The sequence below is a fragment of the Hemiscyllium ocellatum genome, chromosome 21 (genome assembly GCF_020745735.1).
Source record: "Hemiscyllium ocellatum isolate sHemOce1 chromosome 21, sHemOce1.pat.X.cur, whole genome shotgun sequence".
Taxonomy (NCBI): Eukaryota; Metazoa; Chordata; class Chondrichthyes; order Orectolobiformes; family Hemiscylliidae; genus Hemiscyllium; species Hemiscyllium ocellatum.
The window spans coordinates 3,740,691-3,746,690 of record NC_083421.1 but is presented as its reverse complement, the minus strand read 5'-3'; positions in this window follow the sequence as shown (position 1 = coordinate 3,746,690).

Here is a 6,000-nt window from a genome sequence, read left to right as displayed (position 1 = left end):
GTGGAATGGAGTTGAGGGCCTGAATGGCCTGTTCACATTCTTTACAGCTTCTCTTGACTAAAAGCCTTTCTCCTGTTTCTGTAAAATACCATCAAAATCTGAATGATGTATTTTTGTATTTGACTCTCAATAATTGAGCAAACAAGCTGACTGACAGAAGTCAGAACCTGAATAGTCTCTTCCTGTTCCTGTGTTATACACTCAAGGGTCAACAGTGTCTCAGTGATGTACAGCACGGAAAAAGACCCTTCGATCCAGTTGTCCATTCTGACCAAATATCCTAAATTAATCTCGTCCCCCTTGCCAGCACTTGGCACATACCCCTCTAAACCCTTCCCATGCACGTACCCATTCAAATGTCTTTTAAATGGTGTAACTGTGCCTGCCTCCACCAGCTCTTTTGGGTGCTCAGTCTATAAACACTGCAGTCTCTCTTTGAAAGTGGTGTACCTCATTTCCCTTTATAAATCTTTTCCCTCCCACCTAAAACCTTTGTCCTGTAATTTTGGACTCGCCTATCCTGGGGTAAAGACATTGACTGTTTACCTCATCTATGCCCGTCATGATTTTATAAACCTCTTTAAGGTCACCCCTCAGCCTCAACACTTGAAAACAGTCCCAGCCTATTAAAACTCTCCCTGTAACTCTAATCCTCCAACACCTGCAACATTCTTTTAAATCTCTTCTGTACCCTGTCACGTTTGACAACATATTTCCAACAGCAGGGAGATCAGAATTAAAGGCAACATTACAAAAGTGGCCAAACCAATGTCCTGTACAGATGCAACATGTCATGCAAGCACATAGACTCAAAGCACGCACCAATAAAGGGAAGATCACCAAGTGCCTTCTTCATTACGCTGTCTACCTGTGACGGCACTTTCAAGGAAAGGAGAACCTGCACCACCAGGTGACACAGTATCTCAGTGGCTTGCATTGCTACCTCAGAGCACAGCGATCTGGGTATAATTCCATCCTTGAATGACTGTCTGTGTGGGGTTTTCACATTCTCCCCGTGTCTGCGTGCGTTTCTTCCGGGTGCTACAGTACAAAGATATACAGGCAAGTATATATTGGCCATGCTAAATTACCCAAAGTACCCAGGGATGTGTGGGCGAGGTGGATTAGCCATGGGAAATGCAGGCTCAGAGGGATAGGGTAGGGGTTTCTCCAGTAGGGTACTGTTTAGAGGGGTGGCCTCAATGGACCGAATAGCCTGTTTCCTCACTGTAGGGATTCTATAATTTCAATGGAGTTCTCTTTGAGTGGCAACTTTCGACAGAAACCTACCTTCATATCTTGCCCTGATTTGTCTTGCCAAAATGCAACACCTCACATTTATCTAAATTTAACTCCATCTGCCTCCTCCCCTCGGCTCATCTAATCAAGGTCCCATTATATTCTGAGAGATCATTCTTCACTGTCGACTACACCACCAAATTTGGAATTATCTACAAACTTACTGACCATACTTCATATACTCAAGTGCAAATGATTTGTATAAGTAACAAAAGGCAATGGACTCACCATTGATCTTTGCGGCACACCACTGGTCACAGTTTAATGAACAAGCATCCAGTGTCACGCCCTGTCTCCAATATTCAGGAAGATGTTGGATCTAAATGGCGAGCTCTCCCTGGATCCCAGGCAGTCTGACCTTGCTAACCAGGCTACCATGTAGAACATTTTGGTTTTCTTACTGAATTCCATAAAGACAATATCCACTGTCCGGCCCTCATCAATCATCTTCATCACTTCCTTAAAACATTCCACCGAGTCAGTGAGACATGATCTCCAATGTACAAAGCCCTCTTCAGTCCTTGTCTTTCCAAATGCATATACATCCTTTCCCTCAAAACCTCCTCCAATTTAGTCACCATTGACGTCAGGCTCACCGATCTTTAGTTACCTGGTTTTTCCTTACTTCCTTAAATAATGACACTATGTTAGCAGCCTCCAGTCTTTTGACATATCACCTGTGGAAAACAATGATACAAATATATCAGCAAAATGCTGAGCAATCTCTTTCCTAGCTTCCCACATACTTTTGGGATACAACTGATCAGGTTTCTGGAAGTTACTTATCTTTATATATTTTGAAATGTCCTACATCGCTTTGTAATATTGATACTTTTCAAGATATCACTAAATATTTCTTAATTCTCTGGCTCTTCTAACCCCCTCCACATTAAATACTGAGGAGAAATACTTGTTTCTAATCCCTCCGATTTCGTGTGGTTCTACACATAGATAGGCTTACTGATCTTTAGGAGGCCCTATTCTCTCCCTCGTTAATCTTTTGCCATTAAAGGATTTGCAGAATTTCTTCAATGCCTCGTTAACCCTATTTCTAAAGCCATCTCATGTCCACATTTTTCTGAACTGATTTCCCCATTGACTATACACTTACTGCCCTTGTACACCTCTGGAGATCCACTTGATCTCAGCTCTGTTTACCTGACATATGCCTCTTTCCTTACCTTGACCATAAAATCAATATATCTAGCCATCCAGTACTCCTTGCACCTACCAGCCTTGCCCATCTCACTAATATGAACACGTTGGCTCTGTACTCTCTGAAAATATGTTTTGATGGCCTTGCATTTTCCAACCATCCCTTTACGTGTGAATAGGATATCCCAGTCAGCCTTTCACAGGGCTCGCCTAAACACTTGCAAAATTGGCCTTAGTCAAAGTTAGAACTTTAATGTTTACATCAGGTCTTTCCTATTTCACTAGTGTAAAACTAATATTTATGCGTAACAGGCTTGAAAAGTTAAATAGACACTTCCTGCCCCTCTGGGACAGGCTTGAGAGGCTGAATGGCCTCCTCCTGTCCCTCTGTAACAGACTTGAGAGGCTGAATGGCTTCTTCCTTTTCCTCTGTGATAGACTCAAGAGGCTTAATGGCCTCCTCCTGTTCTTCTATAACACACTCGAGAGGCTTCATGGCCTCCTCCTGTCCTTGTAAAACAGACACGAGACATTAAATGACACAGCAACCCGTGGATTATGAGCAGCCGGTAAACTGTATCTGATATAGGCCCATTCCGTCTCAGTTAAAGAAACAAAAAAAAAACACAATGTACTCCAGGTGCCCTCTCATTAACACCTCATACAGCTGCAGCGACACAGCTCTTTGTTCCGAATGATTCTTTTGACTAAATGTGCCAATATTCCAGTTTTCCACCTTTCAAGTAGCAACAGGCTAATGTGAGCTGAATTGTCTTCTCTTATCCCTCTGTAAGCGATCCATAGGGACAGAATGGTTTCGGCCTGTTCCTGAGCAGCAGTCTCAATGCTCTGTCTCAAGGTTATTAAAGGATTTGATAGCAGGACATTAAAACCAGGAGTAGCCTCACACTGGTCAATAAGTACCATACTTTGTATTCAGGTATCTATAAACTTGCCCAACCGACTTTTTTTGTGCAGCCAATCTGTTATTTTATAACTGCCTCCTTTCATAAACAGAGTGGAACATATATAGACCCCTGCAGTGTTCTGTTAATACTCTCATATACAAGGCAAAAAAGATTAAAAAGATTGAAAGGTTTATGGTCCAACCCCCAGCAACCCTCATCCATTCCATCCAAACCCAGTACAGTGATATGAAAAGTGATGTATGGAACTGGTTACTGAGCCTATTTATTCAGTGACTGTGATTAATGCCACTCTCGGTAGATTCTAATTATCCCAGTGGAGGGTTTCCATCTTTTAATGATAAATGGGCACCGTTCATTGTGTTATCCCATAACATGAGCGAGAGCATCACCGACAGCACTGACAGGGATCAGCAGCTCCACAGAAAGGGGGAGGAGAGATCAGAATATGCGAACATTAGACTGGAATATTCCAACAATGGATCAGAATCTGACAATATTAGACTGGAATATTCCAACAATAGACTGGCGCTTATCCGATTATGTTTGGTATCTTTCTGCATTTGATTGGTTGTCATTATCATGGCGGATCTATTACGCTTTTCTCATTATTCAATACTTTTATTATCCTTTCCTGTCTATCGTTGGTGTTCCTGGTAAGCGTCACTGTCCAGATGTTGTTTTCTATAAACCAATTATGACTGTATTATTATTCTTTCAAATAGTCTAAACTTCTTGCCACTATTATTGTTCCTATTGAAACTCTGAATCCAGATATTCACCCTCCAGACCACTACTAACTACATCAATGACCGTGTTCAGTTACTGTCTCGCTCTATGCTCTGGCAGTGTTATTCACGTGTCTCTATGTTGACCTACTCAGTTCCAGCGGAGAACCACAATGCATTGTATCATTGTCTTTGTTATTTAAATATTACGAGCATGGAAGTCACTGTCTGCTGTTCTGGTTCCAAATTCCACTTCCTTCCACTGTTTCCAACCCATCCCTGGCCAATATCTGAGGCTGAAGCATACAAGTCACAACTGTGGGACATCCCTTTGATCATGAGCTGAATCTTGATACCATTCCCTGACCATTTCTAACTTGAAATGCTCACTACTCCAGGATATATCTCACTGGTTTATTGCATCTGCTGTTTGAACCTTGAGCTATAAAGTACAGTCTTAGTGAAGCAAATAATCTGCTGCTGATACTCCTGGCTTCAATCCTGCCGAAGCAAATCTGATTTGAACTCACACCAAACCCCCATCCATCTGTCATTCATGTGCACGCCGATGTATATCGCTGTTGTGTCTGGCAATTTCTTTATTTAAACATTCCCAAACACTTTACCTCATCTGTCCATGAAACTTCTCTCGTTCTCTCTGTTGATTAACAAAAAGCCTGCCTGTTGTTCATAATTAAAATAGTTCCCTCCATGTGCATTCCTTCTCAAACAATGAGTTTCGCATTCAAACACTCCAATTGCACACGCACACAGTTTCTCTTTCAGTCTCTGATGAACACACACACACACACACACACACACACACACACACACACACACACACACACACACACACACACACACACACACAGAGCAAACCTTCCCATTGTAGGGAGTAATCTGTTGCGAGTATAGTTAGCATATGATAGTAACGTTTGCAATACTCTCTATGCTGGGCAGATGGTGCAGTTTACTGAGCAACACACTAGTATGGCCTGCACAGCTCTCCATGCTGGGCTGTCATCTTGTCCCAGTTTATGTTGTTTGTGGTGTTCTGTGAAGCAGGTTTAGAATTTGATGCAACAAACCATTTCAGCTGATCTGACAATGCCTTTGTTCAATGTTCTCATTCTTGTAATTTTACTCTCGAAGATCTCACTTCTGCAGTTAGTCCCACTGCCCTGTCTTTTCCCCCATATTTCCACAACATCTTTTCAGTTAATCAACAGTGTGTTTCTGTCTTTACTGTGAATCTCTCTGTCCCTCTGTATCTTTCCTTGGCCTTGGGTTTTGGCTGAAGAAGGGCTCAGGCCCGAAACGTCGACTTTCCTGCTCCTTGGATGCTGGCTGACCTGCTGCGCTTTTCCAGCAACACATTTTCAGCTCTGATCTCCAGCATCTGCAGTCCTCACTTTCTCCTTGGGTTTTGGCTCCCTAGTGTATCGAGTCCTAGAATTGTGTAGCTCATAAATAATGAAATGGGATGTGTCAAGCTGTTGTTCACTTCCCGGTATGTCCCACGTGATAATCCATGAACAGGCGTGTTTCAGAAGTCATGAGACACATCCTTGTAACTTGGTCTGTACATGTGCTTGCCCCTCTCAGATCATCTTACTATCAGTAACACGAGGAAGCCCCTTGGGTAAAGGACCAGGCATCTAAATTGTATGACAATGCTGTCACTTTTTTTAAAAAAAGTTATTTTCCCCTTTTTTTTAAGTTAGAGATCTTAAAGGCCAAACTGCCTACTGAAAACGGCTCAAGTAAATAACTTAGTGTTTTTAGTTAATAGTAGTAACAATGGCCAGCTCGCACAGACAGGCTTTTCAGTTTTTTTGTTCTTGTAGATGTAACAGTTACCAGCTGCTTGGGTCCAAGAAGGGCTGGAAGTT